General features: G+C 40.0%; 1 pseudogene; it reads left to right on the top strand.

The window, feature by feature from the left end:
* The first annotated feature begins 9,603 nt into the window (after positions 1 to 9,603).
* On the top strand, positions 9,604 to 18,682 carry LOC102876250 (annotated as a pseudogene).
* The last annotated feature ends 5,104 nt before the right edge of the window (positions 18,683 to 23,786 follow it).

Raw genomic sequence — 23,786 nt, 5'->3', positions numbered from 1 at the left:
AGATAGAGTTGTTGACAGTTTCAGTCTTTAGTTCATTTAACATGATGTTGCTTATGAGTCCATTAGTGAGAATTGTTATTTTCTTGGCATTGGTGTCTTCTATTCCAGAATCACTGTCTTAGCACTAACATTACAGAGCCACAAACTATGACTGTGCATCTAGATAGGTAAATGCCACCAAAAGATAAAGTAAAGCAGTGTAATAAACCAGAGTAAAGAAAGCTGGAAGTGGGGCTTTATGAGGAGGAATGTGGCATCAGGATTGGAGGAAGACCCATCAACAACCTATGCTATGCAGATGACACAATCATTCTTACTAAAACTGAGGAGGAACTGAAGTGCTGGCTGCAGTTTTCAATATGGATTGAATACAAAGATTCACACCACTGGATCAATTGGCAGCACCATGAAAGATGGAAAAGAAATTGAGATTGTTAACAATTTCAGCTTGCTCAGCTCCGCAATCAATGCTCTTGGCACCAGCAGTCAGGAAATAAAAAAACTAATTGCACCAGGGAAAATCTGTCAGGGACCTCTCCAGAGTACTGAAAAGCAACAATGTTAGTCAAGAGTTTAAAGTGTGCCTAATCCAGGTCATGGTCTTCACAGTTACGTGCTATGCATCAGAAAGCTGGACAATGACTAAGGATGGTGTTGGAGAACAGTCTTGAACATACCATGGAATTCCAAGGAAATAAATAGGTTTGTCTTGGAGAGGGTAAAACCAAGTTTCTCCTTAAAGACTAGGATTCTGAAGCTCTGTCTCACATACTTTGGGCATGTGGCCTGGAGAGAATGGTCCTTGGAGAAGGAGATCGTGTTCAGAAAGGTGGAAGGACAGCGCAGGACAGGAAGACCCGAGTTGAGATGGATTGATACAGTAACTTGGGCAATGTGTTAAAATCAGTGAGACTGACTCAGGATAGGGCAGGAGTCAGAGCTCCTGAACATAGGGTCGCTATGAGTCAAAGAAGACTTAACAGCACATAACAACAATAAAAACAAAGAAAGCTCAAGAGAAGAATATCTTTGGCACAACAATGAATATTTTCTCAAAGAAAAATGTGAACTGGAAGGGCAGAATGTTGTTGTTGTTGTTGTTGTTGTTATGTGCTGTCGAGTCGCCTGCGACTCATAGCGACCCTATGTACAACAGCCCTAAACTCCGCTCTGTCCTGTGCCAATCGCAATGTCTCCGACACTCCCATCCCAATTATCCCAGTCACTGAACCAATCCACCTCATAGAGGGCCTTCCTCTTCTGCGCTGTCCCTCCACCCTCCCAAGCATGATGTCCTTCTCCAAGGACCGGTCTCTCCTCACAACATGTCCAAAGTATGTTAGACGGAGCCTCAGAATCCTTGCCTCCAAGGAGCCACCTGGTTTAACCCTTTCCAGGACAAATCTGTTTGTTTTCCTAGCAGTCCATGGTATTCTCAATACTCTTCTCCAGCACCACATCTCAAAAGCATCAATTCTCCTTCTATCCTCCTTGGTTATTGTCCAACTCTCTGATGCATACCAAGAGATTGTGAAGACCATGGCCTGTATCAGACGCACCTTAGTCTCCAGAGAGACACCATATGAAACAATGAATGTATGAAAATACAACTTTTCCATAAACTTTTGCTAAAATTACAATTTTTTTTTAAAAAAGGAAAAAAATCTCAGAACAAACAAAAGAAATACTTGGAATTTTATAAGCACACAATGATACTAGTTTTCTGGTGCCACAGAATCATGGTTAACCTGTGGTGACTCTGTACAATAGAACCAAGCCCTACTTGGTTCCACATCATTTTCATGATCACTTACATTCTTGGAGTTCATTGTTACTTCCAACTAAGGGGCACATTTTCCAGTATTATATAGTATTCCTGTTGTGATTTGTATGTTTTCCTCAGATAGTTTTAAGAAGGAGATTGATGAACCTTCCTTAATAGCCTGTCTTAATCTGGAAGCTTGGCTGAAACAGAAACTTGACCACATGAGTGACTTTGCTGGTCTTTGAAATGCTAGCATCACAGCAAAATGGGAGGCACCTCAGGGCAGCAAATTGACTGACAGGTGGTGGATAATCCATAATTATAATTTCCAATTGTGATTTCCACTAAAGATGGTTAATAAGCAAGTAAATAAAAAATTCATGAAAATATTTTTTAAATTAAAATTTATTCAAATTCTAGAAATCAGAAGGAGAGCATTAGGGGAAAAAATACCACACCAAAACCCCAATTGCTTACTCTTCTCTTGAAACCTATATACATGAGTTCTAAGAAAAATTTTCATGAAGTTGACATTGATTTCTGTCAGTCCAAGATCTCCTATTTTTGAATAGGCTCCACATCTACCATGGCATGCCTATGTTTCTTCACTACAGTCATTTTTCCTATGATCATTTTCACTTTCTCCTTTCTGACCTCTGTGCAAATAAAATTCATGAGGCAATCACTGCATCCTCTGGTGCTGAGAGTCTGTTTTTATTTTCATTCATCTCCTAATTTCAGGGGTTCTGCAGGCAGGCATATAGCAAGAAACAGCTAATGGAGCAGCAGGTCTCAGCCTGTCTGAAATCAGCACTGAGAATACCAGCCCACCTAGAAGCAGATCTTTTTGTGGGCTTGAATGGGACTGATAAAATAATAGATTTCCCTGCTGTGTGGAAGCTATAAGAATGCAGTTAATGGGACTCACACAGGTCCCAGGAATCCCCCTAACCGTGGCAGCAAAAGTCTTATTAAAAAGCAAACGTCTATGTAAAGAGCTATAGGTAAATGAACTCAACATAAAAATGTGTGTGCATGTGTCTGTAGGGTCTATGTCTAAGCTGAGATGTAAAATTAACCATTAACATGTACAGTGGTCTCATGTCTCTCAATAACTTGTATATTCTACCACTCTCCAGCTGTCCTTCTGCAAAAATATTTCTTGTTTTCACCATATTCCTGTGGAAAAACTAGGTTCCAGGAGACCTGGAGGTAAATTTGGCATAATAAACAGCAATTACATTGTTAAATTATCCAAATAGTTCCATGCCATTATCATAGAAAAATAACTTTCTGAACAATACTATGCAAATAAAATATGTCTTGAAAGGCACCACTGAAGTCAGTGTTAAGTAGGAATCCCCAATCCTTATGTGTCTCCTTGTGATATTTCAGTGCAATCCTCCTCCGAGAGCCATACAAGCATATTTGACAGCTGGAATGGGCCAGACCTACTTCAACCTTTCAGCCCTAGCCAAAGCCAACTGTGCTTTTTGTCTCTATCCTACCTATTCCTGACAGACAGAAAACTGCAAGGGAATGTCTTATTTTCATTCAGGAGATGAATGTGGTAGTAGAAAAGCTATTAACTAACTGGGCACTCTAAGTATATTGAAACCTTATCCAAGAGGAAAGAATGGGAAACTTGCTAAAACATTTGTTGTTACCTGTTGCCAACTTGGCTCAGACTCCTAGCAAACTCATGTACAACAACAACAAGACATTGTTCAACCCTCACTATTTTCGTGATCATTGGTTAGTGTGAACCCACTGTCATGGACACTGTATTTTTTTAGTGTCTTCTAACATAATAAGCTTATTTTCTAGCAGTATGTCAGCTTTTTATGTTGGGATTCAGAAAATCTTCATTGGCTGACTTTTAAAATTGGCTCTACAAAGCTTTCTTCCTCGTGTATCTTACTCTACAAGCTCTGTGGAACTCGGTCTACCATGGGTAATTCTGCTGATATTTTTAATACTAGCACCATAGCTCAACATAAAGTAAATGAGAAATTCTTCCTCACTAGGCCTATAAGCTACAACACAATAAAAAAATTATTGAAATTGTGAAGGATTTCATTTTTCTTGGATCTACAATGAACACACATGGAAACAGTAGTCAGGAAATCAAATGGCATATTACATTCAGCAAATCTACTGAGAAAAATCCTCTTAAGAATGTTAAAAAGCAAAAATGTCACTTTGAGGACTAGCATGCACTTGACCTGTTTTCTGATATTTTCAATTGCTTCAGATGCATGAGACATATGGCAATATTGCAAGTGAAATCTGGACAATGAATAAGAAAGATTGAAGAAGAAATGATGCCTTTCAATTATAAGGTTGATGAAGAATATTAAAAATGCCATAGACTACCAGAATAACAAGCAATCTATCTTAAAATACATGCAGCCACAATGTTTCTTAAATGTGGGGATACCAAGACTCTATAGATTAGAGGACCAGTGAGAATGAGGAAAGTAGTTAACAATTTGGATTAACACAATGCTACAGCAATGAACTGAAGCCTAATGATTGGGAGGGTGGTACAAGACCAGACAGTACTTCATTCAATTGTGTATAGGATCACCATTAGCTGGTACTGACTTCCTGGCATCTAAAAACAGTAACAATGGTGGCTTGGTCCATTTAATTGGAACTGATTTGCCAACACTAGAAAAAGTAACATGAATGGCCTAGTCCATAGGGAGTTACACTGCTAGCCCAAAGGCCATATACCTACTGGTTTAAATCCACCCATAGCATTGAGGGGGAAAGATGAGCAATCTCCTCCCACATGGCTTACAGCCTCAGAAACCCCATGAAGGTTTGTTTATAAGTTTGCTCCTACTCAACAGTCATGAAATCTCTCAAAATCATTGCTGGCAATTGGAATTGACTTACAGCTGACTCCCCAGCCAGTGTCCATGACTGGGAACTACACAAGATGAGGCGACTGCTTATCTTTCTCCTGTGAAACAGCTGATGGATTCAGACCTCCAGAGAGGCTCAGCCATTGGATTAGCAGTGCAACTCCATTCTACCTTTATCTCCGAGGCTCCGCTGATAGAAAGGAGTTAAGTAAAAATAACAATAGCAAATCTTCCAGCCTCACAGCAACACATAAACCACTAAACCAACAGACGGGTCATAGTGGAAACAGAGTGTGGCAGTAAAGCCAAGTTTCACATATTATTTTTCTCCTAACACTGCTTTGCTTTAAAAAAAGAAATCAAAGTTAACTTGAAAAAAGTGTTATACTGGAACATAAGATCTTATCCTTGAAGATGTTAATGCTAGGAGAAGTAATCAGATTACAAAAGAACAAGTACTGTATAGCATCACAAATACACAAGGAAACCCTGGTAGTATACAATGGACTAAGTCCATGATGGATTGGACTGCTAACTGAAAGGTTAGCAGTTCAAGTCTACCAGCCACTCTGAAGGACAAAGATAAGACAGCCTGCTTTGTAAAGTTTTACAGCCTTGGCCCATTCTATATTTGAAAGTTAGACAATCAATAAGGGTAACAGAAGAATCAATGTATTTGAGTTTTGGTATTAGAGAAGAATGCCGAATATGCCATAGAATGGAGAAAGAACAAGTATATCTTGGGAAAAGTGTAGCCAGAGTGCTTGTTGGAGACAAGGATAGTAAAACACCATCACACATATGTTGAGCATGCTGTGAGGAGGACATAATGCTCGGAAATGTGCAGGGTCAGCAAATGAAGGACAGACCCTCAATGAAATGACGTGACATAGTAACAGAGGACTCGAGTGCATTGGAGATGATAAGGATGGACGCGTTGTTCATGGGGTTTCTATGAGGCATAGTCAACTTGACAGCACTTAACAGTACAACTCTGTCCTCACTGGGTCGCTATGAGCCGGGTTCATGTAACAACCAACCCTTATATAGAATCATTTTCCCTTAGTCTTGATGAAGAACTTCAGGAGTTAGACTATATGATCAATTTTATAGGATGTTTTGATCATTCAATAACCAAAAAAATACCAGAAACATTGTAAATACCAGTCCATAAATATAATTTTTCCTTCTTCCTCATATTTATCCATCTCTAAGACCACTTTCTTTCTATTTAGTTCTCTCTCCAGACATGTTTCTGAAGGAAAATTAAAGACATCTTTTCCCTTGAGAATGAATGTATTATTCTGTTTGGAATGAATTATTCAAAGGCCAACCCAGCGATGTGTGGGCTTCCTTAGGTAATAGACCAATACACTTTAAGAAACAACAATAAAAATAGAGAAAGCAGTTAGAAGGTAATTACATGCATTATAGGAAAATTTTTCACTTTCCAGGGAAGAATTACTGCAAGCTCTCACATTATACTTGACACAAATTTCAACTTTTAAATTTTGATTTGCATAAAACTTTTGGTAACAGAGCTGCACCCATAACAAGAATTTCTTCTGCATCAAAATGTGAGGTTGGCCCATACAGACTCCTTAACTGGCTTTCTCAAAGTCATCTTAAATTTGCATTTTAAGAATTTTGGAAAATGTCAACTTGTATGAAGAATGATTAGAAAAAATCAAACCTAAGGATGCATGGCCTGCTGTGTACAATGAAGTGGCTGACAGACCACTAATTCACCATTGGATTGCATCTGCATTTGAATGGCAGATGCCTTTGGGAGCTGAGGTCTCGCAATTCCTTCCCGACCCCTCTACAGCTGTGAGCTGTGACCCATTGGGGTCACTGGCCAAAGACTCAGCCAACAGCTGGGCCTGGTCATTTGTTCTCTCAGATCTTATCAGGCTGGACTCCTTTTCCTCACTAAATCTTTCCATTCTCACTTCCAATTTCAATTTTCCCCTACTCACAAGGATCCACAATTGGAAGGAACTTAAAGGTCTTTTAATCCACTGATTTACAAACCTTTTTTGTTGTTGTTGTTAATTTTAAATCAAAGAATTCTTTCTTCAAATTAAGACTTACTCAGAAATCTGAGATTTAAAACGGGCAGCTGGACGTGCTTGGTCATGCAGGGAGGGAGGCCATCTGCTGCAATGTTATGCCCCTCCCTGGAAAGAATTAAAGATGGAAACTCAACTTCTTCCATTTTCAGATGATCAAAGTAGGTGTTGTACATACTGCTTCCCAGTGGAGCTCTACATAGCATCTAGGAGCAGGAGAATTCTTTACAGTGTAGGACTTTGTTACAAATGGTAGTAGTTTAGCATCCTGGTTCCCAGCTAACTTCTTGCCCATAATTCTGTTAAACAAAATTAGCTGCTGGTTCCAACCTGGCTGAGAATCATCAAAGGATGGAATAAGTCAGAAGATGGAACCAAATCAGCCCAGGTGTCCTGAGTCCTAGCCTAGTGCTCATCCCTGTCACCCACATTTTTCTTTCCCCCCCAAAAATAGCAACCTTATTGCACACATAAAACAAAACCAAACCTTCAGACCCTCATTGTCATAAAGTCAGAAGCAGAGACTTATACCTGACTCTCTATGGTTTTCCAAGGTTGTAAATCACACAATAAGAGGTCACCCATCATCTCTCAGGGAACTGAGGGTAGATTTGAACTCTCAGAGGAGTCCCAGCCTTTGCATTAGTGGCACAACGTCCTGTGGGCTGAACCACCAGAGCTTCTGAACAGTTGCTAGTATTCAGTATTATTTAAACTAGTAAAACGAGAGAGAGGCAATTGTCAATTCTGAGTCAGGTGACTCATGTTAGAGTAGACCTGACTTACTGAGTTTTCAAGGCTGTAACCTTTTGGAAGCAAATTGCTAGACCTTTCTTTAGAAACATTTGCACCATTCAAGAATTGCCTATGTATCATACCTAGCACACCAGGCCTCCTAGTACTGTAAAAGGCTACATTCTTTCACAGCATCCATTCCAGGAGCTGTTCACATTCCAGGAGCACAAAGTATCTTCCGTCTATGAATGATGTGTAATTTAGACAAAAGACATTAAAAGAATTGTCTTCGTTTATTATGAGCACAAATTTAACTACTAGCCCTAGGACTTAGGTATTTTCTCAGTAAAATGTGATTTCCAATACATTAGCCAAAATTCATGGATTCCCCACACACACCTCAAATCACACAATTTTATTCTGGATCATTTATATCTTAACTAACCTTGATGCTATGTAAGCATCTACATAATTGTGATTCCAATAGGTAATCTCCCAGTTGCTGTCCCAGGAGACAGTGTGGTATTAAGGGGACCACAAGGAGTTTAGAGTCAGACCTGCACTTGATTCTTCATTGATTACCTAACAGTTTGATCAACTGGAGAATATTCGACTTTTCTCAACCTCAGTTTTCTTATCTGAGAGGAAACCAAAACTAAAAATTGTAACAGTGTTTAGTTAATACATGGTAACTTAATGAAAGGAATACTATGGACATGTTGCCAGGAGGGACCAGTTCTTGAAGGGGCGGGGGGACATTCTGGAAAAGACAGAAGGTCAGAAAAAGAAAGGAAGACCCTCAACAAAATGGATTAGCACAGGGACTGTATCAATAAGCTCCAGTGTATCAGAGATGGTGAAGATGGCATGGAAGAGGGCAAGGTTCAGATCTGTTGTTCACAGGATCACTAGGAGTCATTGACAACTCAACGGCACCTAACAACAGTAACTATAATAAACTGAAAGAATTAAGACACAATAAACCATTACAAAGTCAGCATTAAACTCATGTTGGGGTTCTGAGGATAAATACAATTCAGCATCTCTTCTAAATTCTATCGGTATCTCCCTGCCTTAGTGTAATTTGTTGTACTAAAAGTTCCCTAGATGTAACTTTGAAAAGTGGTCACAGGAAAAAAAGATAGCTGAGCACCCCAACTGAATTCTAGATTCCCTGCTTGGAGACTACTCTGAGCTCCCAAGCTTTCCTAGTAATGTCAATCACATTTTGGAAGAAGTGATAGACTTCCCTCTTCCACCTGTAATGAAATGGGGAGTCACCCCTGTAGTTGTCGGAGAGATCTTATTTCCCACTGATACAGGGGTTGGCGAATTTTCAGACCTTTTTAAATGGTTTTTTTACCAACAGTCTATCAGGTCTCCAGAGGGAACTATCATGCCTGACATAGTCAGGATCGTTTTTTTTTTAACTGACAGTTTCAGTGATGTGGTTGAAATCATATTTGACAAGAAAAAAATAGGCTCAAGTACAACGAAATCGTGGGCTGTCCACAAGTGACCGATCTTCAAACTCCCAAATCCGTACTAGAGCTTAATTATGACACGTAAAGGGGAAAAAAAATTGAAAAATAATTTCCACACAAGTTAGATGCAAATTTTTGTCTTTTACTTGCAATACTCAAATACTACTCAATTTCAAAAATCGCAGCTATTAGTTTCAAAAGAAACTAAACTGTTCTGAGGTATTTGCCAAAGTTGCTTCAGAGTATAATTTGCTTTGCTGAATCAATTAGTTTCTGCCAAGTTACGTTTGTGTAGAGAATTCGTTTAAGAAGCTTGTTCAAAATCTATCCATATGGTTAGAATTTAAAGGATATATAAGGTGTAAAGTGTGTGTGTGTGTGTATACTTTATTGAAAAAAATTAAGACTCAGTAAATCAGTACAAATTCTCAATTAAACCCCATGTTGAGATTCTTAGGCTAAATCAGATTCAGCAATTCTTTTAGAAAGTTTATGTGTCTTTCTAAAGAAATTTTTCCTGAGAAAAGATTGGCACGAAATCTCTACTACATTTCCTTGCTTTTTTTATTCTCAATGAAACAACAATTATTCAATTAATCTTGTCAACAAGTGGAAGCTGTTTTAATATCAGTTGTTTACTCATTATTATTGGGTGGATCTTTAGATCCTCGAAAATGTTGTCCAATTACGACAAAGGACTAATGAGGTAAGGCTTGGTTAATTAGGGAATAAGAGCAATTAACTTGTCAGCAGTTAATTCCAACAGTCCCCGGAGAAATGCTACATTTAAGGATTCATATCACAGGAGCTATTGACCTCTAAACCTTCCTCCTTTTGTGTCACTGCTGTTTAATGGAAAGTCACTTATTTTGTCAGGCTAATAACTGAGGTAATGAAGTAGCCTATGGCATCAGCCTGCTACTCTGTTTTCCAGTTGCTAATTTTAGAAAGTTTAAAAATAGATGAATGGGTCTATTTTGGACATCACTAAGAGAGGAAGTCCAAGGTGGGACTTCACAGAATTCACCGAACTCCTGCTGTCCACACTCAAAGTTATTCACAGAGCTAAAAAAAAAAAGAAAGAAAAGTATTTTTTTAATATTTTCAGTTGTGAAATTTTTACACAGCAATCCAGTTTTACTTGAGAATTTGATTTAATAGGATAAGAGAAGATGACATTGAAATACATTCTCTTGTGCTTACTTTTACTAAAGGAAATTCTCTTTAAGATAATAATGGAGCAAGAAAATTCATTTGCAGCTCTTTTTAAAAAAAATTGGTCTGTGATGAGGATAACTTAGTTTAACCAGCTGTTCTTGCGTAGATCCTGAGTCCAGAAGCCCCGTGTGTGTGTTACCTAGGATTGCACTCCAGTGGTTTTCTTTTTTGGAAGTTGATCACCAAGGCTTTTTTCCAAGGTGCCTCTTGATGAACTCAAACCTTCAACTATCTGAATATTAGCTGACAACTTTAGTTGTGTGCAACATCCAGTAACGAAAAGATTTTAGGAAAAGATGCTAGGACAACTTCAAAAGATTATCTTTGCAAAACAGTAATAATTTAAGCCAGGATAATGCTTGAAACTGATAATTCTAATCATTGTTGTTGTTGTTGTTGTTGTGGGTCAATTGAGTTGAGATCGAATCATAGTTGACCCTCTAGCAAGTTTTCTGAGGCAGTTAATCACATAGGAGGAGAGATTGCCCGTCTCTCCCATGGAAAAACTGGTGGATTTGAACTGCATTCCTTTGGGATCGCACGCAGCTTCTTACCATTAGCCACCAGAGCTCTCTAATCTTAGATCTTCCTTTTTCAGCGTAAATTCTGTGCGGAATGTTCTCATGGTGTCTGGATCAGATGAGAGAGAGATTTCAGTGGACCAGTTTACCATTTCTTCTCCTGCAGTTCCTGCAAATGGTCCTGCCTCCAGGAAAGGCATTCACTTGAGTAAAAGAAACCAGACTAGGTGCTGGCTACCCTACAGTGCATTTCAGATTTTCTTCACTTTCTTCTCTTTTGTTTTCCTCCTGGGGAACATTGTGGACAATCTCCTAACAGTAGACTATTTTAGCAATTACATAGAATAATATATAAGGACCATGAAAGTGGAAACAAAAATAGAGCCAATTAGTCCTACTTTTCCATAGAGTTTTGGTCAAGTTTTGATCAGAGGTAGCAGTGTTGATCTTGATGGAACTAAAGGAGCCCAATAAATAGCACCCATTGTCTCCATTCCTGACTTGGAACCAATAAGAAGTAAAGGAAAACACTAAGAGGATAGGAATTCCTATTACTTTTATTTTGAAACAGTTGAAGTCCAATTCTGAATTTACTAAAGTCTCATAGGAAATCACTCCAAGATACTAAAGTGGTTGTTGTTGTTGTTGTTGTTGTTGTTGTTGTTGTTGTTGTTATGTGCCGTCAAGTCACTTGCGACTCATAGCAACCCTATGTACAACAGCCCTAAACTCTGCCCTGTCCTGTGCCAATCACACTGTCTCTGATACGCCCATCCCAATTACCCCAGTCATTGAATCAACTCACCTCATAGATGGCCTTCCTCTCCTGCGCTGTCCCTCCACACTACCAAGCATGATGTCCTTCTCCAAGGACCGCTCCTTCCTTACAACATGTCCGAAGTATGTTAGATGGAGCCTCAGAATCCTTACCTCCAAGAAGCTGCCTGGTTTGACCCTTTCCAGGCTGAATCTGTTTCCTTAGCAGTCCATGATATCCTCAATACTCTTCTCCAGCACCAAAGCTCAAAGGCATCAATTCTCCTTCTATCCTCCTTAGTCATTGTCCAACTCTCTGATGCAAAACAAGTAATAGCAAAGACCATGGTCTGTATCAGATGCACCTTAGTCTCCAGAGAGACACCATTGCTCTTCAGTACTTTGGAGAGGTCCCTAATGGCAGACTTTCCCATGGCAATACATCTTTTACCTTCCTGGCTACTGGTGTCAAGAGTGTTGACTGTGGAGCCAAGCACACTAAAGATGGGAACAATCTCAATCTCTTCACCATCCATCCTGATGCTGCCAATTGGCCCAGTGGTGAGAATCTTTGTCTTCTTGACATTGAGCCTCTCAATCCATAAAGGAGGCTGCAGTCCTTGACCCTCTGCAGCAAGCACTTCAGGTCCTCCTCAGTTTCAGCAAGCAGGGTTGTGTCATCTGCATATCGCAGATTGCTGATACATCTTCCACCAATCTTAACCCCACATTTCTCCTCATAGAGCCCAGCCTCCCGAATAATCTGTTCTGCATACAGTTTGAAAAGGTATGGAGACTGGACACATCCCTGGCGTATGCCCTTCCTAATTTTGAACCATGCAGTGTTTCCTTGCCTGTTCTGATGACTGCCTCTTGGTTCAAGTATAGGTTTCTCATTAGTCCGATCAAGTGTTCTAGGATTCCCATTCTTCTCAGAGTCAGCCACAGTTTGTTATGATCCACACCAACAAACGCCTTTGCATAGTCAATGAAACACAGATATACATTCCTCTGGTACTCCCTGCTTTCAGCTAAGATCCATCTAACATTAGCAACAATATCCCTAGTACCACGGCCCCTTCTAAACCCAGCCTCGACTTGATGTGCTGTTCCAGTCATTTTTGGATAATCTTCAGTAGAATCTTGCTTGCATGTGAAATTAATGATATTGTTCTATAGTTTCCACACTCTGATGGGTCACCCTTCTTTGGGATGTGAAAAATATAGATCTTTTCCATTCCGTTGGTTGTTCTCCAGATTTCTTGGCACACCTTGGTGAGCACATCCAGGGCAGCATCTGTTAGCTGAAATATCTCAGTTGGGATACCATCTATTTCTGGGGCCTTATTTTTCGCTAGTTCCTTCAAAGCTACTTGAACTTCTTCTTTCATCACCATAGGCTCTTGCTCATATGTTGTTTCATTAAATTCTTCTATGTCTGCCAATTCCTTTTGATACAGTGACTCGGTATATTCTTTCCATCTTCTTTTACTACTTCCTGGATTATTTAATATTCTGCCCAAAGCATTCTTGATTATAGCAACTCGAGGTTTGAATTTGTTCTACAGTTCCTTGAGCTTAAGAAACGCTGAGCGAGTTCGGCCCTTTTGATTTTCTGACTCCAACTCCTTGCACATTTCATTGTAATATTTTACTTTGTCATCCTGTGCTGTCTTTTGAAATCTTCTATTCAACTCTTTAGTATCTTGAATTCTTCCTTGTGCTTTGGCGTCTCTGCGCTCCAGTGCAATTTTCAGAGTCTCTTCTGACATCCATTTTGGTCTTCTCTTCCTCTTCTGTCTTTGCAATGAATGTTTGCACTCTTCCTGGATGATACCCTTGATATCCTCCCACAACTCACCTGGTCTTTGCTCTTTAGTGCTCAAGACCTCAAACCCGTTCCTGAGATGGTTCTGAAATTCAGGTGGAATAGATTCAAAGTCATATTTTGGTTCCCGTGGACTTGATTTAATTTTCCTCAGCTTCAGCTTGAACTTGCCTATGAGTAGTTGGTGGTCTGTTGCACAATCAGTTCCGGGCCTAGTTTTCACAGCTGATATTGAGCTTCTCCAGCGGTTCTTTCCACAGAGGCAATCAATCTGATTCCTATGCATACCATCAGGTGAAATCTATGTATATAACCTGCGTTTATGTCTCTTAAAAAACATATTTGCAATAAATAAGTTAGAAAATGTGATTGATAACAGAGAATATGTCTTCTATCTCAGATGAGCAGACTTCCTAACAAGACATGACCCTGGAATTAGAGATCCACCACCCAGTGTCTGGACTCCAGTGGGGAACCACCTGTGTGAACCTTCTGTGACGGAGCTGAGCAGAATATGAACTCCTGCTGGGGCCTGCAAACTGGAGAGGGGTGAGTTGGTTTTGCATGCTCAGATTTTCCTTCCAAATTTAGTAGTTAGATTAAATCAATCTTCTTCTAAGGGAGCAATAAAAATGAGGCCAGATGTGTAGAAATCCCTCCATGTGCAGTAAGGCAGAAAGATGGAAAAACCTCCTCCTGTGTGATTTACAGCCTCTGAAAACCTGCTGGAGCATCAGCTATGAGTGGGTTCTGACTTGGTGACAATGAGTTTCAAATGATTGTTATGGCTGTTACTGCAGGTTTGTGTATGTAATGGTAGCACCTTTATTGCCTTGATCTTTTTCTTCACCGACCTCCCTCTTTTATATTGTCTTTCCCTTCTTAAAATGATGATGGGAAATAAAAAGGAAAAGAAGATTTTGTGAAACATAACCCTTTATAAAACTCAGCATTACTGTCTGTCGCTGTTCGTTCGCCGGCAACGAAGAGAAACACTCTGATGCGAGTAATCATGACAGAGACACACCACTCCAAGAGCCAGCCAGAGAGTAAATCCAGCTCAACTCTATTGGGGTCCGCGGTGCACTTACATATGAACAAGTAAACAGGAAGACAGGATAGGGTGGGCTTGCAGATGTGGGATATGCGGATTGGATAGGAGAATCTCAGCCTCATGCGAATCACTCCCAGCTCAATGAGGCAGCGGTCTTCCCTGGTGGTGAGCTTTCTCAAGCCAGTACAGCCAAACACAGGGGGGCTTTCTCTATCCCTTATTAAAGGCCGTTTTAGGAGGTTTGCACTTATCTGGAGATTGGTGATCTCTCCTGGCCAGAGGCCCTCCCTTCTCCCACAACATTCCCCAACAACTGTCAAGTTAGAACTGACACATAGCTGACCCTTCTGGTAAGTTTTTGGAAGACATAAACTGTAAGGGAGGAGATTGCCTTTCTTTCCCAGCAGAGCAGCTGAGAGATTCGAACCACCTGCCATTGAGGTGGCAGGACAGCTCCCCGCCTCTTTGTTGTTATTACTGTTGTGTACTGTCCAGTTGGAACTGACTCATAGCTGACCCTACAGTGAGTTTCCAGAAGCAGTAAATCTTGTGGGAGGAGATTGCCCATCTTTCTCCTCCAGAGCAGCTGGTGGATTCAAAGTGCATATCTTTGCATTGACACCAAGTTCCTCAGCACTAAGCCACCAGAGCTCCCTCTTTACCTCTTTATGTTATTGTTATTATTGTTATTGTTAGGTGCCATGAAATGGAATACAACTCATAGCAACCTTATAAACAATATATCTGAACCCTGACCTATTTGGTGCCATCTTCATAATCTCTGACATATTTGAGCCATTGTTGCAGTAACTGTGTCAATCCATTTGGTGGAAGGTCTTCTTCTGGTTTGCCAACCCTATTTTTCCAAGCATGATGTCCCTTCACCAAGAAATGAGCTCTCTTAGCTACATGTTCAAAGTATGTGAGACAAAGCTTTATCACCTTCACCTCCAAGGAGCACACTGGCTGCACCTTCTCTAAAATATATGTTTGTTCATCTGGCAGTCCATGGGATGTTCAGGACGTTTCTTTATAGATTCCCTTCACAGACACTTAAAGTATTGAAGGAAGCTGTGATGACCTGTTGGTAAGGAGTTGCACTACCAACCCAAATGCAGGTAGTTTGAATTCACTGCTCTGTGGGAGAAGAATGGGCAATCTCCTGCTATGCCATTTGCAATTTCTGAAAACCTGCTGAAGAGTCAGATACGAGTCAGTCCTGACTCAACACTACATAACAACAGTAACAACATTTATATTAAAGTTTTATATACATAAAATTGCCCTCAGTATTTTATGTCCATGACTGCTTTCATGCTGCCATGACAGAGTAACCAGAAAACCAGTATCCAGCCTGTTCCTGTCAAGGCAATTCCATCTATTAGCAACACTAAAGTACAAAATATTGTGTCACAAAGTTTCCAAGGTTATAAATCTTTATAAAACACTTTTATAAAAGTCACGTCTTTCTCCCACAGAGATACTAGGGGTTCAGATTTTTGCCATTTTGATTAGCAACAGAGTACATAAATCATTGTGTCACCAGGGCTTCTGAGTAGCCAGAAATATTTAATAGTCTTTGCAATTGCTTGCTGTGCATTGGAGAACTGGATAGTGACTAGTGATGATAGAAAGAGAATTGATGTCTTTGAGCTGTGTGCTGGAGAAGAGTGTTGAATATACCATGGACTGCTAGAACAAATAGGTTTGTCGTGGAGAAGGTGAAACCAGGATACTGTTTGCATGCAAGGATTCTGAACCTTCATCTGACATAGTTTGGCATGTTGCAAGGAGGGACCAGTCCTTAGAGAGGGACATAAGGTTTGGGAGAGTGGGGGGACAACTCAGAAGAGGAATATGCTTGATTGATGATATGGATCGATTCAGTGATTGAGGGAGTAGGTGTCTCTGAGACAATGAGATTGGCACAGGATAGAGCAGGGTTTAGGGCTGTTATACATAGTGTCACTATGAGTCACAGGTGACTCGATGGCACATAACAACAACAACAACAATTAGACCCTAGTTGAGATGGAATGACTCAATGACTGGGATAATGGGGGTAGGTGTGTCAGAGACAATGGGGTTTGTTCAAGATAGAGGAGAGTTCGGGGCTGTTGTACATAGGGTAGCTATAAGTTGCAAGTGACTCAATGGCATGTAACAACAACATTTTATGTTGTTGTTATTAGGTGCAACACAACATAGTAACCCTACAAATGATATATCTAATCTTTGCCCTATGCTATGCCATCCTCTATCTCCAACCTGTTCAGCCAATTGTTACAATAGCTGTGTCAATTCATCTCACTGAATCCATCTTCCTCCCTTTTTCTGACCCTTTACCTTTCCCAACATGCTATCTTCTTCTAAGGACTGACTCCTTCCAACAATACAAAGTATGTGAGATGACGTTTTGCCATCTTTGTCTCTAAGGATCATGCTGGTTTCACTTTCTCCAAGAGAAAGTTATCAATTCTTTTGGCAGTCTACGGGATATTCAATACTCTTAGCCAACACCAAATTCAAAGGCATCAGTAGTAATCATGCTGAGAATTGACACAAGATTATAATAAGCTTTTAAGAGGAAGAAATATCATCTGGCTCCTAACCTAATGATTTGTAAATTCTCGAAGTTTGATAAATGTTTTGCATTAATTTCACTGTAAGATTTTTATAATTCAAATGCATGCCACAGGATTCCTGCTCCTCTATGACAATAAAATTGAAAGCATTAATTTCTTTATATTTTTATAAAGTTTGACACTTATTGGTTTGATATTTAGCATATGAATTCTACAAAAGATTTTTTAACAGAAACTTCATGCTGCAATGAAAATTTATAAGACCCAAAAAGAGAAGTAATTTTGCAGTCTTTTTTAAAAATATAAAATAGGTGTTCATGTTGAAATCTTGAAAATTACGCTAATGTACCATTCAAACCTTAAAATGTCAGTACATAAAACTGTTAGTTTTATAGTATAAAAATAAATTAAGAATTAAAAAGTTCTGATCTTTGCTAGTGCCTCTCTTGAGGATAAATTCAGGACTCCCATAACCTCAGTTTCAAATGTCAAAATTTCATATTGCTTTACTACCACACTCTGTTTTAATAATTGAGAGGTTATATATGTTCTGGAGGGTATAGGTAAAGACAAAACTACTGAACATTCCTTAAGATTTGAGGGGGGGAAACAAACAACAGAGAAACTTGAGATTTTTTTTCTAGCCAGAGTAATTTTAAAATAAAATGATGGTAAGTAGCTGTGCTTATAATCAAAAGGGACACCGTTTGAACCCACCCATCAGCTGCTCCACGAGAGAAAAATAGGCAGCCAACCCCCATTCAATTTACTGCCTCTGAAATCCTGCTGAAGGGTTAAATGATAAGCCAATTCTGACTCAATAGCACATAACAACAAAAAGTAGAAGTCTTATACAGCCCTGCTGTGGAAAGTGAAGATGTGAAGCACTTACTAAAGAAGATCAAAGGTTATTGCCTTCAATATTGATTACATCTTAGCATCAAGAAAACAAGCATCCCCACAAGTGGACCATTAGATAACGTCATGGTAGAGAAAAAAACTAGAGTTTTCAATAATTCCATCTTTCTAGGGTCCATAAACAATATTCATGAGAGCAGGAGTCAAGAAATCAAAAGATATGTTGCATTGTGAAATTTTCTGTAAAAAAACCTCTCAGAAGCTCTTTTTTTGTGGCGCTGCTAGGGCTGTCAGCTGCTTCACCGTGAAGCTGAACATCTCTTTCCCAGCCACTGGCTGCCAGAAACTCATTGAAGTGGATGATGAACACAAACTTCGTTTATTTTATGAGAAGCAAATGGCCACAGAAGTTGCTGCTGACTCTCTTGGTGATGAGTGGAAGGGATATGTTGTCCAGATCAGTGGTAGAAATGACAAGCACAGTTTTCCCATGAAGCAGAGACTCTTGACCCATGGCCGAGTTCACCTGCTGCTGATAAGGGGCATTCTTGTTACAGACCACGGAGAACTGGAGAGAGGAAGTGCAGATCTGTCCGGGGTTGCATTGTGGATGCCAATCTGAGTGTTCTCAACTTGGTCATTGTTAAGAAAGGGGAGAAGTCCATCCCAGGACTGACTGATACCACTGTACCACATCACCTGGGGCCCAAGAAAGCCAGCAGAATTCACAAACTCTTCATCCTCTCCAAGGAAGATAATGCCTGTCAATATGTTGTGAGAAAGCCACTGAACAAAGAAGGCAAGAAACCCACCACCAAAGTGCCCAAGATTCAGCATCTTGTTACTCCACGCATCTTGCAGCACAAGCACCTGCACATTTCGCTGAAGAAACAGCGCACCAAGAAGAATAAGGAGGAGGCTGCAGAGTACTAAGCTTTTGGCCAAGAGAATGAAGGAGGCCAAAGAGAAATGCCAGGACTAGATCGTCAAGAGACGGAGGCTGCCCTCTCTGATAAAGAGTAAGGATATCTGTTTAAAGACTAAGATGCACCTGGTCCAAGTCATGTTGTTTTCAATTATGTCACATGCATGTGAAAGTTGGACAATGAAAAATGAAGATTGAAGAAGAATGGATGCCTTTAACTTGTGGTGTTGGAGAAGAGTATTGACTGGAGAGCCAAAAACCACAAACAAATCTGTCTTAAAGGAAGTGCAGCTAGAGTGCTCTTTACAGGGAAGATGGTGAGATTTGGTGTCAATTTGCAAAAAACAAGGCCCCAGGAATTGACGGCATACCAATTGACATATTTCAAAAAACAGACGCTGCCCTGGATGTGCTTACTGAGTTGTGCCAAGAAATCTGGAGGACAGCCACCTGGCCAACTGACTGGAAGAGATCAATATTTGTCCCCATTCCAAAGAAAGGTGATCCAGCAGACTGTGGAAATTATCAAACAGTATCACTGATATCACATGCAAGCAAGATTCTGCTGAAGATTATCCAAAAACGACAGGAACAACACAACAACAGAGAACTGGCTGAAGTGTAGGATGGATTTAGAAGAGGGATATTATAGCTAATGTCAGATGGATCTTGGCATCTTGGCTGAAAGCAGAGAGTACCAGAGGAATGTCTGTGTTTCATTGACTGTGCAAAGGCATTTAACTGTGTAGATCACAACAAACTGTGGCTGATTCTGAGAAGAATGGGAATCTCAGAACATTTGATTGTGCTTATGCAAAACCTGTACTTGGACCAGGGAGGCAGTCATCAAAACAGAGCAAGGAACCATTGCATGGTTCAAAATTGGGAAGGGTGTGTGTCAAGAATGTGTCCTATCTTCATATCTTTTCAATCTATATGTGGAACAGATTATCTGGGAGGCTGGGCTCTATGAGAAGTGTGGCATCAGGATTGGAGGTAGACTCATCAATAATCTGCCGTATGCAGATGACACAACCCTGCTTGTGGAAACTGAGGAGGACCTGAAGCACTTGCTGCAGAAGGTAAAGGACTGCAGCCTTCAATATGGACTGAAGCTCAAAATCAAGAAAACAAAGATTCTTACCACTGGGCTGATTGGGAGCTTCATGATAGATAGTGAAGAGATTGAAATTGTTGACAGCTTCAGTTTGTTTGGCTCTACAATCCAAATTCTTGGTACCAGCAGCCAGGAAATTAAAGACATATTGCAATGAGAAAGTCTGCTGTCAGAGACCTCTCCAAAGTACTGAAGAGCAATGATGTCAGTCTGGAGACTAAGCTACACCTGATCCAGGCCATGATATTTGCAATTACTTGTGATGCATCAGAGAGCTGGACAATTACTAGGGATGATAGGAGAATTGATGCCTTTGAGCTGTGGTGCTGGAGGAGAGAATTGAATATACCATGGACTGCTAGGAGAATAAACAAGTTTGTCCTGGAGAGGGTGAAGCCAGGCTACTTCTTGGACACAAGGATTCTGAAGCTTTTTCTGACATACTTTGGACATGTTGCAAGGGGGGATCAGTCCTTGGAAAGGGACGTCATACTTGGGAGGGTGGAGGGACAGCACAGGAGAGGAAGGCCCTTGATGAGTAGGATTGATTCTGTCACTGGGGTAATGGGGATAGGTGTGTCAGAGACAATAAGATTAGCAAGGGATAGAGCAGGGTTTAGAGCTGTTGTAAATAGGGTTGCTATGAGTTGCTGGAGACTTGACAGCACATAACAACAACAACAACAAATTTGAGCTTGTTGATGGGAGTTGTCACCATGCTTAAAAAAGTGGATGGTCAGCGAAAGAGAGGAAGGTCCTCAATGAGCTAGATTGACATACTGACAGCAATGGCTGTTAGCATCGTGAAGATTGTGAAGATGCTGCTTCATAGGACAAAGTTTCAATCTGGTGTTCCTAGGATGGCTACTAGATGGCATGTAGCAACAGCAGATAGCAATGACTTCCATTTCTAAGGCATTTGTCTAGCAAAAGTTCCTTTCTGTCTGACTTCTACTATCATTAATCATAGCTTATATGTCTCTGTCTTTTACCCAGAGACCAGATTGCTAGGCCTTTCTTCCAAGGTACATCTGGAATAAACATGAAACTCCAACCTTTTTGTTAGCCATCCAGCAAGCTAACCATTTGTACCATCCAAAGATTTCATCTAATATTAGAAATGAAGTATATATTCCTTAGGGAGCTTTGGGGGCTTAGCGGTAAGAAACTGCCCTGCCAACCCAAAAGCCTCAGGTTAAAATCCACCAGTTGTTAATGGGAAGAAAGAGGGCCAATCTCCCGCTCCGACATGCAATTTGCAGACTCTGTAAACCCGCTGGAGAGTCAGCTATGAGTGGGTTCTGACTCCATGGCACACAACAATGTCTTCTTTTGCCAACACTATGTATTAAAGAGATCAGTAGGTGATCAGAAGAGCAACATAAATATAAAATGTTACTATTAAGTGAAACTGTATGTTGTTATTATGGTTAGTAGGTTCTAGATATTATCTTACATGACTCTTGCCAGCCACAGATGAGGCCCAGAGAAGTGAAGTGCTGGACGCATGAGCTCTTCTCTTGCCATTTTTTAAGCTGTATTTTAGAAGATCAACTGGGTCACAAAATAAGGTTTCTAGTAGGCATCAGCTCACATATTATCATTTTCCCTGCAGCGTAATGTAATTTTATTTTCTCACAGTGTAATTTTATATTCTATTTTCTCACACTCTTTCTTTCTTATTCCCATGGCTTGATTTCAAGACATTTTCTACTTCTGCAAAACATTGTCTTTTCTAATATCATTTCTCAAGCAATGCCACTGAAATAACATATTTATATTTCATTCAAGCATAAGCTTTTTTAATGCTTTATCAGAACTCAACGTTAATAACATAAGATGAAGTAAAGGAAACAAAGCTGAGATAAGAAGGAAATTTTGCCTTATCTGGACCATTTAGATGTCGAATTCTTTTCCTAAGTGATGGTTTTATAAAAGGGAAATAAATTAATCTGCTAAATTAAGTCTTACTGACCAGAAAATCAGACTTCTAATCAGACAGTTCTGGCAAATGTCCGTTCGTTCAGTGCTTCAACAAATATTGTATTGTTACTAGGTGCTGTTGAGTTGGTCCTGACTTACGACAACCCTCTGTAGAGCTGAATGAATCACTTCCCCAGCCTGTGCCATCTCATAATAGCTGCCATGGTCAAGCCCCTTGTTGGAATCACTATGTCATTTACTCTTACTGAAGGATTTCCTCTTCTTTTTTTTTTTTATCCTTTTCTTAACCAAGCACGATATCCTTGTCCAGAAGCTTCTTTATCCTAATAACATACCCAAACTGTATGACATGAAGTCTAGTTTTCCTTGCTATGGAGGAACAGAATCCTGTACTTCTGCCGGGACTGGCATTCATGATATATTCTCTCTACCAACATCAAAGGCATCAGTTCTTCCTTGTTCATTGTCCAGATTCCACATACATATGAAGTAATTGAAAATACCACAGCTTGGTCAGTCACACCTTAACCTTTTAAAGGACATATTTTCTCTTTAGCCCTTTAATGAAGTCCTTAACAGCACATTTGCCCAATTTAAGGCATCATTTAATTTCTTAACTATTTCTTTCATTGGTACTCATTGTAGATTCAAGTAACATGAAATTCTTGATCATTTCAATCTTTTCTCCATTTATCATGATCTTGCTTATTGGTCGAGTTATAAGATTGATTTTTCTTTCCTTTATGATTAGCTGTAATACAGAGAATTCCATAAAAAGCAAAGCTTTGTAGGAGATCTTGATTTTAAAATGTCATAGATTAATAACATTTTCAGACAGAGAGAGAAACAACAAATTACTATAAAATCATCTCTGGTGTCTGGTGGTCCTACGAGTATCAGAGTAAAACTATGCTCTGTGGAGTTTTAATGGCTGATTTGCAGAAGATTGCCTGCATTTAATTCCAAAGTTTTTATGAGCAGAATTAAATAAGTTATAATAGTAACACATTTTCTGCTGCAATCTTGAAAGCATGCGTTCAAGGCTACCAGCCGCTCTGCAGGAGAAGCATGGGCAGTCTTCTCCCATGTGGTTAACTGCCTCTGAAAAGCCACTGGAGGGCTGGCTATGGGTTGGTTCTGACTCAATGGCACACAACAACAATAACAACAACCACCCCTTGTGTTAAGTAGCTTCAATGATCTCATTTATTTTATAATATGATTTATATATTATTATATAGCATTAATTTGGAAGCAGGCATTCACTTGCCTCTGGAAACTCTATGAACTTTGATAAATGACAATAGCTATAGGAAGACTTCAGGCCTTTTTTTCACAAGGTCACTATGAGTCATGCTTGACTCCAAGGCAATCAACAACAGCATAGCATTAGTATATAATTTAAACGAGATCCTATATTAAAAGTTTCTAAAACTAAAAGCAAAGAAGAGGGTGCAATCTTAAGCTCACTGCCATCAAGCGGTACTGACTCACAGCTGACCCTTGTGCAGGTTTCTGGGGACTGTATATTGCACAGGCGGAGACCACGGAGATCGCCCACCTTTCTCCTGTAGAGCCACTGGTGGATTCGAACTGCCAGAGAGTGTTAGCAGCACCTGGACTGCAACACCAGAGTCCTGTTTCTAATACTAACAAAATAATCGTTTTCTCTCTGTCTTTTTTTCATTTCATCAGAGGTGTCACCATTTTTCTTCTGCAAAACAGATCCTGGATCATAATGGATTTCTAGAATTGAATGAATAATAGAAATGATGAAAACAATCTCTTGATTAAACATGATAACGTCCTTACAGATCTAAGGTTCAGTTCAGAGGAGTAGAGCAAGTTCAACTGAAGGCAGAAGTGGGATGAAGGCTTATCTGAAGGAATGGCCCACATGGATAGTGCTTGGAAATAGGGCGAGCAAAGAGGTTCTCCTATTACAGGAAAAGAGAAGACGTAGTCTGTGCTCTACTCAGTTACATAAAGGTTCATGTGGTAGGAGTAGGCCCAGGTCCAAAGAATATACTGAAGAGAGTGCGGGCAGAGGC

This window comes from Elephantulus edwardii, unplaced genomic scaffold, assembly GCF_000299155.1.
Source record: "Elephantulus edwardii isolate Elephantulus edwardi_28Jun2011 unplaced genomic scaffold, EleEdw1.0 scaffold00007, whole genome shotgun sequence".
Classification (NCBI taxonomy): Eukaryota; Metazoa; Chordata; class Mammalia; order Macroscelidea; family Macroscelididae; genus Elephantulus; species Elephantulus edwardii.
This window is presented reverse-complemented; position numbering and strand designations above follow the sequence as displayed.